Genomic DNA, 13,833 nt, shown 5'->3' on the forward strand with positions numbered 1-13,833 from the left:
ATGTAAGACTTTATACATGTGACTGACACATATGATATCTTGACTATGATTTTAAAAAATAATAATACCAGTATTATTGTGTCACCTGATTCAATCAGTTGAAAGGAATTCAGAAGAGAAATGGTATTTCCCTCAGTAGCAGCTTTAACCACTTTCTAAGAGTTTCTACTGTCCTTCCTGTGTCCTGTCCACATTGCAGCTGATCTTTCCTACCATATAAGTCACTCTTGTACTCTCACACACATACATACACACACCCCTAAATACTTGTTATTTATATCTAGTGTCTCATTCAGGTTGACAGTTGGTATAGAAATTTGAAGGACATTACAAAGCACTTTTCCAATGAATTATATATATAAAAAATGTTGTGCATTGAATGGCCTACCACCCTCTGAACACTTAGTATTTCTTACAACATGGAGTTTATTCTCATCAACCTCAAAATTGAAATGGACATTTAATTAAAATCTAGTTCTCAAATTTTCCAATTGAACCTTAATACATATGATTAGTAGCAAAAGAATGATTCAAAATTAGGTATTGTTTTGGTGACATATCTCTTTAATGTGACTTGATCTGAAAACATTTCTAAGTCTTTCTATTGATTTTATTATCTTTACATTTTGAAAAACTTCAGGCAAGTTACCTTTCAAATACACTGTAGTTTACACTTAGCAGTTCAATTCTGAATTTATCTGTTGTTCATTCATTGAATGGATTGAGTTCATGCATCTTTGGCAGGAATTCCACAAATATTATGCTTCATTCCATTCAATACATCCTGTTAGATAACAATAATCATTTGATTGTTTGAATAAAATGGTATCTGACTGGCTTTTCCACTATAAAGTTCCTCTTTACTGCTCTGATGTTAAATATTTTGGGGAAACATTTTTTTTAATTATTTAAGACTATTATCTTCATTAAATATTCAACACATTTATTCATTTACTAGCATGTATGTGAATGATGCTTTGTTGTTTCATCCAATGATTTATTATCCTTTACTTTTATTATTTATTCTGATGCTCATTCAGCCAGTATGTCAGTGGAAATCCATTCAAATTGACATTGTGTGTAATTTTGATAAATCCCCTTTACTGTGCATTTTCCCTTTCTTTCTAATACTTACAAAGGAAAGTATCTTCTGTGCCAGAATATAAAGAACCATGTGGTGAATACTGCCAATAAAAGCCAGGCCTACATGACTTTTTAATTATTTAACATTTTAAACAGCTTTTGTGAGAGAATTTTTACGTCATACAATTCATCCATTTGAAATGTATAATTTAATGGTTTTTAAAGTATTCACAGGTACATGCACTCATCCTCATAGTGGTTTTTACAATATATCATTCATGTACAAACCCCATGTCTTTTCACTACTCTGCCTGTCATGTTGTGCCACCATCAGTCTTAAAAGTCATCATATAATCTCACAATTCCACTTGAAGATATATAACCAAGAGAAATGAAAGCATATGTCCACATAAAAATGTGTAACTGAATGTTCATATATTATTCTTACTATTCAACACATAGGGCTAACACAAATGTCCGTCAAATATTAACAAATAGATTTTTTTTATATCTTTATTTTATTTATTTATTTTTTATATGCTGCTAAGGCTTGAACCCAGTGCCTCACACATGCAAGGCAAGTGCTCTACCACTGAGATACAACCCTAGCCCCCAAATAGATTTTTTAAATGTAGTAAATCTTCGCAATGGAATAACACTTGATCATGAAAATAGTGAAGACTGATACCTGTTACAACATGGGCAACCATTAAAACGTTATGAAAAGCGAGAAAAGGCAGTCATAAAAATAATACCTATTATTAGATTTCCTTTGTATGAAATGTTCAGAATAAAAATATGTAGACATGGAAATTATTTTAGAGTTTTCTAGGCTCAGATTCAGATTTGATGCTTAGAGTTCAAGGGTATAAAAACCAAATAAACAAAAATCAATGTAGAAAATGAAAAATGTTGAGTAGACTATCTCCTTTACTCACATTTACCCTTGAACCCTATCTTTCTCTAGAACCTAGTAATTTTATTCTTTGATCCTATTCTGGATACTGAAGATTCAACCCAGGAGAACTTGACCACTGAGTTATATCCTTACTCTCCCCTTAAAAAAATGACATAAGATCTCACTAAGTTTTGAGGATGGCCCCAAACTTGATTGTCTTGCCTCAGCCTCCTGCCTTACTGGGATTACAGGCATGCACCACCATAGCCAGATCTTTGATTTTATTCTTGATAAACTTTAGCTTTAAATACTCTGAAATTCAAACATGGTGAATATAAGAAGTCTGGGTAACTCACAATATGGATAAAATATGGCCATCTGGCAGGTTCTAAAGCAATGATACCTGGTAGGAATTTGATCTCCCAGCAAAACCAGCATAGCACCAGGTTCTAATTCATGTCTGAAAGCATATATGTTCAATCTCTACAGGGAAAATCTACCTACCTTAAAAATGAAACTTGAAACTGAACTCTTTTTATAAATATAACAAACTCCTCTCTTCTCCTATGAGCTATGTGATTGTGATAACTGCTGACCTATAAAAGTATGTGACTACTAAATCTTTCTCCTTTGATCCATTAAGGACAATATAAATGAGAGTAAGGAACTGAGATCTGCTCTGTCCTATTGTTGTGACCATCTCAGATGCCATTAATTTTCCAAAACTAATATGTTGTGGAGAAGAAAGGGTGAGCTTTTCGCTATCAGAATTTAAAACCCTTGGAAAATATTCATCCACTTTCATATTTCTAAACTAAAAAAAATCTGGGCAGTTGCTGATGTTCTTGGCATCTGTCCATTTTCCATGTTTGGGAAGCAAATGATACATGGCATTGATTTGAGCTTCTATAGATGTAGAATTTGAACAGTGTAATTGCAATAACAATTTTAGGACATACGGAGTCAGATATGTATGGTTAACAGCATTGGAGCTTGGAACAGAAAATGATAGGCTCAGGACAACAACATGTCCACTAAATGCATGATTTGAAGCCAGAAATCTTTCATGGCAGATTTGAAACTGATTCAATCTCATGTAGATAGTTGGCAGACTATGCTAAAATACAAGCCAGATCTAATTTTAAAGGTGACTTTATTGCAAATGTGAGTGAATGTGCAGCCTTGATAGACAAGTTGTGTTCAAATAAGGGATTGATATACAAAGGTATGATCTCAAGACCTAATATGGGTAACTGCAGTCTCCTCAAGTTTCCTTGAAATTTCCATGCTGGCAAAAGATTTCCCAACCTTTCCTGAGTAGAGTGAACTCCATTTTCAGGAAAAATTGTGTAACAGACTAATCTAGAATAATAAACCTGAAAGATGATTATTTCTTTTCTCAAGAATTAGAAAATTTGGCAGAGTGCTTGTCTATCATATGTGAGGCACTGGGTTCTATTCTGAGAACCACATAAAGAAATGAACAAATAAAGGCATGCTGTCCACCTACAACTATAAAACAACAACAAAAAAGAATTAGAAAGTATTCAGTGGTCCTTTCCCAAAAAGGGCAAGTGCAATTTTGAGAGCTACACATCAGTGGGAGAGACATCAAGTCTGCTAAAAGAGGGACAAGTTGTCTAAGCTTACATAGACACTGGGCACCTGAAGCTGACAGAAATTAGAATAGATTGGGCATTTATGGAGACCTAGTGACATAGTGATTTTGACCCAAGATCACCACAAATGTTGTCAAATTTGTGTAATTATGTAATAATTTTGTAATTATTTTATAATTATTTCTCTAGTTTCTGTGTAGAGAATTGGGATAGATGAACTTCTCAACTGGCAGAACAGTGCAAGCATTTTCTAAGTTCATTGAGCTTTGGAATATGTGTCACTATTTAAGGAAAAATCTAGTGTCAGCTATTGAAAGTCTCCTTCCCTAATATTTGTAAGTAATAAGTAATAATGTGTTTCCATAGAAAGTGTAGAGATGAGTGCAATCTTCAAAGTCTTAAGTAATTAAATTTCTATTATTTAAAAAAAATCTGATGATTAATGATTAATTATATGGAACCTCCAAAAACCTAATTAATGGACATTTCAATTCTATGTGGTAGGATGTGGCTTCTTCAATGGAGCATGTCAGCAAAAATGTTGGTATTGCACATGCCTCTATTGACTTGGTGTATGTTTTTTTTAACCCATCAATATGATCAAAGTTATTTATTACTTATATGAGTTGAACAATACTATACATTTCTTTCTCCCCATCAGAGAATACTGGTGATTAGTAAAATTCTGTGAGCCATCTTTCTAGTATTAATACTAATTGAATGTGACAAACAGGAAGTGGCAAGGATCATAGACAGAATGCTTGGAAAGACATTCAGTTGTTTAAGGATGAGGCTAAATAATGTGTGTCAAGAATACATTACATTAGTGATAATTTTAGAGGTCCAATATAGCACTGCAAGTTTGACATGTCTAATAAGAAATGTCACTTTAGGGATGGGGATGTGGCTCAAGTGGTAGCACGCTCACCTAGCATGCGGTGCGGCCCAGGTTCCATCCTCAGCACCACATACAAACAAAGATGTTGTGTCCGCCACTAACTGAAAAATAAATATTAAAAAATTCTCTCTCTCTCTCTCTCTCTTTTAAAAAAAGAAATGGCACTTTAATTTTGTGTCACCTAAGATGCAGAAAATGTCATAGGTTAGTACCCTTTACCATGGGGAAATACTGCTCTGACCTGTTTCATGAGTGACTCAGAAGTAACCAGCTCCAGAGATGTCTCTACAGAGACATCTTGGTCAAGGCTTCACTGGGAGCTCTATTTCAGAGTCTCATAATCCTTTAGTTCCAGTGCTTCTGGGGAACCCAACAGAATTGTGCCTATCATGAGGCACCTGAGCACCTCCCAGCTAGAGAGCATCCGTGAAGGCAGCTGTCACTGGGGAAGGTCTTAGATTATGTAGTAGTAAATGATTAACAATTTTAACAAAAGCTCCTCATATGCCGCTGCCTTCTGAGTCTGACTCTAACACAACAAGTGATCATGGGACCAGAGCAGCTCATCACAAACAGTATTCGATCCACAGGACCAGAAAATGAAGCTTTCTGTTCAGAAGTCAACTCTATAATGACAATGGTGAACTAGGGTTAGGCTCAGATATGGAAGGTCAGAGCGTATTCCATGCCGAAGTCATTCAGATTTCCCAGTTAACCACAGTAGTGTAACCTGTTGCTCTTTCTCTAAATTTCCTGCTTAATTATTGAAGGATGTTGGCAGCATGATACCTATAAGGGATATCCACGAGCTTGTACCTGCCCTCTTGGAAAATAAGTAATGCTGATTTATTTATTCTGTAAATGGAAGATTCATTTTTTTAAATATGAGAGGTAGAAACATTGCCGGAATAGGAGGATCATATTTCACACAACTTCAAATATTTTTTTACTCTCTGTTATTCTACACAGCATTGAGTGGACTTGTTCTGCAATGTGAATGGACCTTATTTTAAGTTCATATAATGTACTTCTTAGCTTCCAACAAAGCACTTCTGTGTTGACAATATGGAATATACTATGATTCCACTAAGGTGAACATGTCAATTTAACCAATTTCCCTAGGACCCTGGGACTTTACTCTTTCTAGCCACAAAAAAAAAGAAAGAAAGAAAGAAGAAAGAAAGAAGAAAGAAAGAAAGAAAGAAAGAAAGAAAGAAAGAAAGAAAGAAAGAAAGAAAGAAAGAAAGAAAGAAAAAAGAAAAAGAAGAAAAGAAAAAAAATCTGAGGAACTCCCAATCCTTCTGTATCCCATCACCAGCCCCTAAAAAACAGAGTAATTGACCACTTGAATACAACCTGGTTGCCCTGTATATACAACTCCTTAGTTAAGGCATTTACTATGTTGTGGAGTCAATCTTTGAAAAAGTACAGGATGGGAGCTCATTAATCAATGCACTCCTTTTATCCCCTGATTTTGATACCTATTTCATAACTGCTTATCAAACTGTCCCTGAGTCATGCAATCACTAGCTCAAGAGGTGGACAAAATAATATGTCTTCTTTTTTGATTTCGCCTACTTCTGTTTCTGCCCACTGGTCCTCATCATGAAATACCCTCCCCAACAATGTATTCAGCTGTGCTTTTATTTTGGTTGTACTGTCTTGAGGAGTTCGTCAAAGTTACATAATTCCACTAAGACAGTATACTTACTTGAATTTGAAGCACTAAAGCTGAAATAATAATCAAAAGCATGATGAATTTCTGATATAAATTTATTCATCACAAGAATTTATTCAAACCAAAAGTAGATTATAGAAAAAAACTTTATAAGAGTTTGGAACATTATCTTTTTTTTAATATAATAACTACATCATTTGAATTGGAATTGACTCCCTTCTTTGAAAGATCAGAGAATTAACTCACCTAAATTTCCTCCCACATCTCCACCCATTATCTCCTAATTTTGATCATATGTTACTCAAATTTTCTTCTATAGCTTTAAATTCCAAACGTTTAATATAAATTATATTTTAAAATAGATTAAGATCCCTTCACTATATAAATCCAATTGAAAGTACTTAAGTAACTACATTACTTCTTTATCTGGTTTAAAAATTATTTCAGCATTTGAAATACATGCAAAAAAAGGCCAGAATATTTCTTGTATTTCCCGTTACTGTGCGAAGAGCAATTCAAAGTAGCAAAAGCTTCACATTTCTCAGTCTTCCTCCAGTAGTGCACATGCTTGGGCTTTTCACTAATTACCCCCTGCCCTTGGCTTCTCCAGCCATAAATAACTCTTTTCCATCCATCTTCCAGTTCCATGGATTTAATTGTCTACTTGTTTAGTTGTTTTGCTTTGTTTTTAATACTTGTGAAAGTGGTTTGCAGATGCCTGGTTTCTACATCTTTGTGAATTTGTTGGAGTGTGCCCTTATTCAATAAAAGAAATACATAAATAAAAGCTTGGTACAATTTTTTTTCTTTATCCTTTCTTTCTGAACTTTTCCAAAATGATCCCATTGTCTTCTGTGCTAAACTATCAGTCATCCTTTGTCTGATTCTCTTCTTTCATTTGGTTGAATTTTTGTTGTTAGGAAAGACCAATTGGTATCATCTTTTTGTTAACTTTTCACGTTTGACAATGTATATGCTCTACTTTTACAGGTGAACAATATCTTGATTTGGTAGAATGAGGAATCATATTTTATTTATCTGAAATTTTTGCTGACGGTTCTTTAATCTTCTGGCACTGATTGGCAATCACAGAGATATGGGCCCAGCTTGAATTTCCTCCTATGAAAGAGAAGTGCTTCTTTTTGCTTGGTTGCTTAAATTCTTTTTTTTTATGCTCAAAGATCTGCAACTTAAAATGGATACGTCTCAGTGTGAATTATCTGTATCATTTTCCAGTGCATTCTTATAGACTTCAAATTGAGTCATACCTTCTTTTATGAATTTCCTTTGAGAAAGATATATTATTTTAAATTCCTTTTCTTCTCACTGGTAAGGGCCTAGAAATACCAATTATCTTTAAATTGGATGATAGTTTCTATCCTTATTATCTGTTATCCTCCTACTCTTTTTTCAAACTCTATCATTTTGTAAGTTTGTACTTTGCTTTTTGTCAGCAATTCCAGTTTCAGCTGCATCTATTCTCTTCCTTGCCATCTCTCTCATCATTTATTAGTTCAGTGTGATGTTTGCTTCAGTCTCCACAAGCTTCTATAATTTTCCTTTTCATTTTTGAGTTTCTGGTTACTGAACTTATTTTCTCATTAAAATCTCCAAGGGAAATTTTCTATAACTTGAATTGGACTGTCTCTTATATTTGGGAGGTTTTCTCCTTATATTTTTCATGTTAGTTTTCTTATAAAAAAGTAAAATAAAAGTTTTTTTTGATTACATGCTTTCTCCACAGCTGTCAGGAGATTTCTTTTTCCCTGGTCATACTTGCTTCTGGAAAGTTTGGTCCCATGATCTATTAGTTGTTTTCTGTTCTCCCATTCTCCCACTAATTTATCTTGACCCTCCCCGTCTATCTTAGCTGAAATGTGCTATTTATACAATTTTTGATGTATTCTAAAGGATTGATTAGAAAAGCTGGACGTTCCATCTTTATGACACAGATGATTTTTCTAGCTTTGTGAATGACTCTATTTAGTGTTTTGCTAGCTCTCCTGCATGGTGGATGCGTGGAGCCCCAGTGCACATGCCTCTGTGAGAGAATTCCTTCCAGGTGCTCAGCTATTCTCCTCTGCCCTCTTTACCACAATAGCCAATTCTGTCTGCATTTCCTCTCTTTTCCTCTTAGTTTACTGAGTAATAGGGATAGCCATAGGTAAAATAGACTCTATAATTCAACCACAGGCAGGGTGACCATCAGTGTCTTCTGCATGCCTCTTTCCCCCAACAACGTCTTTGCTACTCAGAAGGAAAGTTTTAGATTAGAGGTGGTCACCCAGTCCTCACCCTCCATTACTCCAAGTGCAAAAGAGCCACAATAGTAATTCTTGGGAAATTTTTATGATGAAGACTGAAATTTTTTAATAACTTCTAATTACCTCTACTTCTCTAAACCTTAAAAGCTGGTACATGTTAAATATAGCCCCTTAAAACATTTAATCTCAGTATCTTTGGTTAACACTATATATCAAGTAGCTAAAAATGTATATATTTTATAGATTATACTGTAGTAAGTCCATGTGTTGAAAACAAGTTAACTGGACCCCAATATTCTGAATAACAAATTCATTAGTGGAGGTCTAATTTATCATGATTTGGAAGGTAAAAATTGGTATAAAAGGGTGCAACAATTGTTGCTTGAGTTACAGCTAAAAGCACTTAGTGCAAATTTAATTGGAGCACAACTTGAACATGAAAAAAATAGCAAATATCTCTATGGATAATTAGTTTGGTGAAACAATAGATTTTGCTTTTTGAGCCAGAGGAAGCCATTGTTTTTGTATTTCATCGACTTTAATCCTATATGGCCTCTCATGTACATTGTACTGATGAAGAATATTACAAATAAGTAAGCATTTTTCCAACAAGGCAGGTAAAGTGTGGAGTCGTCAATCAGCCTTGTACCCTCACTTCAGGGTAGATGGAGTTGTTCCCCTGTCTACAGCTCTGTTTTTTGTTGTTTTGTTGTTGTTGTTGTTGTTGTTGTTTGTTTGGTTTTACATTACACTCTTGCAGGCTACTGATTCCTATTTTTGACCTCATATGTTTACTTATCTGATTAATTTTCGCTCACATTCACTGTATAGTTTAGGTCTATACTACTTGAAACTTGAAGAGAAGATTCATATGCTCATTTTAAACAGCCAAATTGCTTGGTGCAAATTTACATCATAGCATTTACCTTTTATTACACAATACCATTTGTTTATGTGAAAATGTTCACTTATCTCTAGTTTCATGAATAAATTTCTTGTATTCTTAACCTAGCATTTAGCTTGTATTTAAGAATATATAAATGAATATTCAGTAGATTGACCTGAATAGCATTGGAAGATTCTAAATAACAAATAAGAAACCTTATTAATAAATGAGCCCTTTCATACAAGGATTCCATACATTGTTTGAGCTGAGCCTAATATTTACAATTAGAGAGAAAAAGAAACATGTTTATTTAGCAGCAACCTAAGTATCCATGCTCTCTGCATACACTTTCTTCTCCTCTTCCTAGTCACCAACAAGTCAAGGGTTTTTAGTTAAGCTGCTTAAAGTTACTGTTATATCAAGCAGATATGATTATGACTCAAGATAACACATTTGTTATTTCACAGCAAAAGTTTACATCACAAATAATGCAACTTTTCATTGTGGTACAAATCAGTGAAAAAACTTAGGGATAAAGATTTAAACTTGACAAGAACCCAATATAAAATGGAGTATTTGGTCTTCATTCACTTTTAATCTCAGTCACCTCTGATGTATGATGAAATATTGCATTGTATTCCAAAAATAGCACCATAAATCCTAATGTAGTGTGTCCAGGGCTGGGAATATAGCTCTGTGATAGTGTTTACCTAATACGTGCAAAGTCCTGGGTTTAATCTCCAGCAACTCATTCACACACACAGAGATATCTATGTATATCTACACACACACACACACACACACACTCTCACAGTGTATTAAAAAGAAATATATATTTTAAAATATATCAAGAACAAAGTTACTAATAAATATTCCAAGAGTGTTTGAATTCACATTCTATTTTGTAACTGTAATTTTTCCCCTTTCCAGCACTTCTATTTTCCTTCTAATGAGTCCTCCTAAATTATTTTCTTATAAATCTACGATGGTCATTTTAACATTTTAGGAGACTGGAATAACAACAGAAGTAAATTAATAATGCATTTCAGTGACTTCTGGAGAGGCCACAGGAGAAAGAGAGGGCACAGAACACTCAACACTTTTATTATAAATAAAATGTCTCATATTTTATCTTATCAATGTCTAGCTACCAGAGATTAAACGCAGAATCATTTTACGGGACTTAAGTTTATGAAAAATCAATCTTTAATGTCATTATATGAAGAAAGTTATGAATTTTATTATAGAATATAGCATAATATTTAAACTGAAATTAGTGTCAAACTTTTAATATTTAGCATTGCAAATAACTTAAAGCAGAATTCTCAAAAAAATCTTAAATTAAAAAAAAAATGTTTTCCCCAGACAAATTAAAATGGGAACATAGATTCAGATTAAAAATCACATTTTTCAGTTTGGAAAAATTTATCATAAGTGTCCTCTTAGTGAGTGCAGGCATAGTAGACCAAAGTCAGATGTTATTCATTTCCTCAAATTCAGGATCTCTCCTTTCTAATCAAACTTAAGAGATTATTTCTCCTAAAAACAAAATTACAATAAAACAAAATTGAGTAGAATTACACTAAAACAAAATTAAGTTTCTCAAATCAATCATTTGATATATACCAAAGCAAAAACTTTCCTGATTTATAATTAATCTTAAAACTGATTAAGACTGAATTTTCTTGCAGATTTTCTTATTTGTGTCTTTATTCTTATATTGGGAAAAACAATTGTTTGTGAATAGAATACATGCAGAGTCATTAGAATTTTTATTTGTGCCTGGGAGCTCCCTTGTAAATATTTGTTATTAGTAGTAGTTACTAGATGAACATAATCATCTCCACAACACAAGATTTTATACCTTACCATGCAAATCTATATTTTGCATTTGATATTATTTTACCTTTTTCTTCAAATTCAGCATTTATTTTGTACAGTCAATTATGACTGAGAACATGAGATTTTTAAACTCTAATTTTCAGGTCAGTCTGTTTATAACTTAGTTGTTTAATCACAAAACTTTAAAGATATTGCTTTCCCCCCCTCCAAATCACAAGTGTTCATAAGGAAAGAGAAAGATTCATCCATGAAAATAAAGTGACTTATAATTAAAACAATACCATTAATTGGCAAAGATATTGAAACTTTTTCAGTAGCATTACTCATTTCATGACTTACCGAATTCTAATTTCCAATTTACCATTTCATCACTAAAACCTTGACATTTAGTCAATTCTTCATGCCTGGTTCCGTATTTTTTCATGCATTTTGACTGTGAAACTTGGTATTGGCCCAGTTGCAACTGGGAATGGACACATGAGGCAACTCCTGCCAGAGAACTATATGATTAGCATCGTCTCAGTCCCTTTAGAAACTTATGTTTGGTTCATAACAGCTTCATGGGTTTATCTGTGCAGCCACAATGACCTTGTACTTCATTTAATGCTTTGCAAGAACTCTCTTCAAATTCTTGGTAATTTTTGAACAAGGATTTCTGCATTTTATTTTGAGCCAGCACTGTAAATTATGCAGCTGTTTTTCTCACAGCACCAGTTAAACTGCCAGTCCTGTACAGTTCTTCCTGTGGGAAGAACTTGGCAGGGAATTTAGCTTCTCCAGTGACAGAAAACTTTGATGTACTAGAATCAGGACATGCCACCCCTGATAGACGTCTGTAATTCCTATATTGGTAGACTTTTTTCAGATACTCTTCATCAGTTAGTCAGGTCTCTCTATATATAAATAGATTAAATTGCTCTTGGGATCATGGTTATATTTTTCACCCTTCAATGTACAATTTTAATGACTTAAAATCTAATATTGTTTAAAATCATCAAGACTGATTTGATCATTTTTAAAACAAGAATCAATGACTACCCATCCACAGTTATTGACTATTACAAAATGCATAACTCTTAGTCTTATGCACTCTCATTTGGAAAATGATTCCAATTCGGATGCAAAATCTCTTAGCATTCTTTCTGTAGGATTATAGAAAAGCTTTCTCAACTGCATTCCATGATAGCTTTTATAGGAATTACTGCTGCTTCAAATCAGCAGGTAATATATGTGGCAAACATTCTGCTATTTTTATGTTTCCCTAATCTAATTAGATTGCATTGATTGCACATTTGCATTCATAGTGCCTTTTAGAATTAACTACATGCTTTGTTTATTATTTAATGATACAAATAATACTTTATATATGAGAAATATATAATGCTCAATATATGAGAAAAAGGCTTTGTTATTAAAGAAAATATTTTACACTTTATTTTCCTCATGACACATAATAAGACTACATGAAATATAAAACTACTTCTTTTAGTTGTGAGAAAAAAATATATACTAAATTTCTTTAGAAAATATTTAGGTAAATTTTGAAAATCTTGGTGTAAGTAAAATTTCTTTCATAAAAATTCATCATCATTGCAAATATATATGAAGAGTTAAGTTTCCATAGTGAGTAAATTGGGGACTAGTTTTTGAAATTTTTTTCCTGTTTCTCCTCTTCATTTCAAAGAAGTCAGATACTCTTATCAACCCATGTCTCAACTCAGACTCATCTGCTAGTCTATGTCTTTTGATTGGTGAGTGTAAGCCATTAACATTCAGGGTTATTATTGAGATATGATTTGTTTTTCCAGCAATATTTGTTTATTTTTGCTGTTTAACGTGATTTGGTTTCTCCTCTGATTAGATTTTCCTTTAATGTAATCCCTTCTCTGCTAATTTTCATCATTTTTTTTATTTCCTCTTCTTGAAAACAAGGTTAGAAAACAGAAAACACAACACATCCTTCACCAATTTTCTCTTTCTCATCCCCCATCACTTAGATCATTGTTTTTGTATGCTTCTATTCATGCTTAATAGAAGCAAATGAAGCAAAGCTTGCACTTCTTTGTGATGATGTAATTGATTTACCATTAGTCATAAAAAGAAAGTAGCTTTCCTTTGAAGGCATATAATAATTGAGTAGAATTGCAATGACTGTCCTTAGTGCCTATAGAGATTAAAGCATAAAGGACAAGCATATGGCTATTATTTAAATCTAACAAAAATATAAATTACATTGACAAATAAGGCAGCAAAAATTGCAGAGACATTTTTGGGATGAATTCAGCTCCTCACTGATGTCATCACATACCCAGGTACATTCAGTCTCCCTACTCTGCCATCGTTATCATGTGGGTCCTCTTCCGTTCACAGAATGGAGATGATATTCTGAAAATAGGTCCTTTTTCTTGCATAATGATGGGATAAATTGGCAAAACATGAAGTGCTTGTTCATAGAGTGTAGCCATTCTTTAAACTATTCCCAAACATTAATATCAAGGACCTGCTTTCATTACTTTGTTGGAAATCCCCTGCGATGTGATACCTTAGACAGAAAACGATTAGAAAAACAGAAGGGATGGATGGGCTGAGTCTGTGAATACCATTGTGTTTGACATGTTATCAATAGTCAAAAGCAGCATAATCTATTTATTGTATTTTATTTTGG

This window comes from Ictidomys tridecemlineatus, chromosome 1, assembly GCF_052094955.1.
Source record: "Ictidomys tridecemlineatus isolate mIctTri1 chromosome 1, mIctTri1.hap1, whole genome shotgun sequence".
NCBI lineage: Eukaryota > Metazoa > Chordata > Mammalia > Rodentia > Sciuridae > Ictidomys > Ictidomys tridecemlineatus.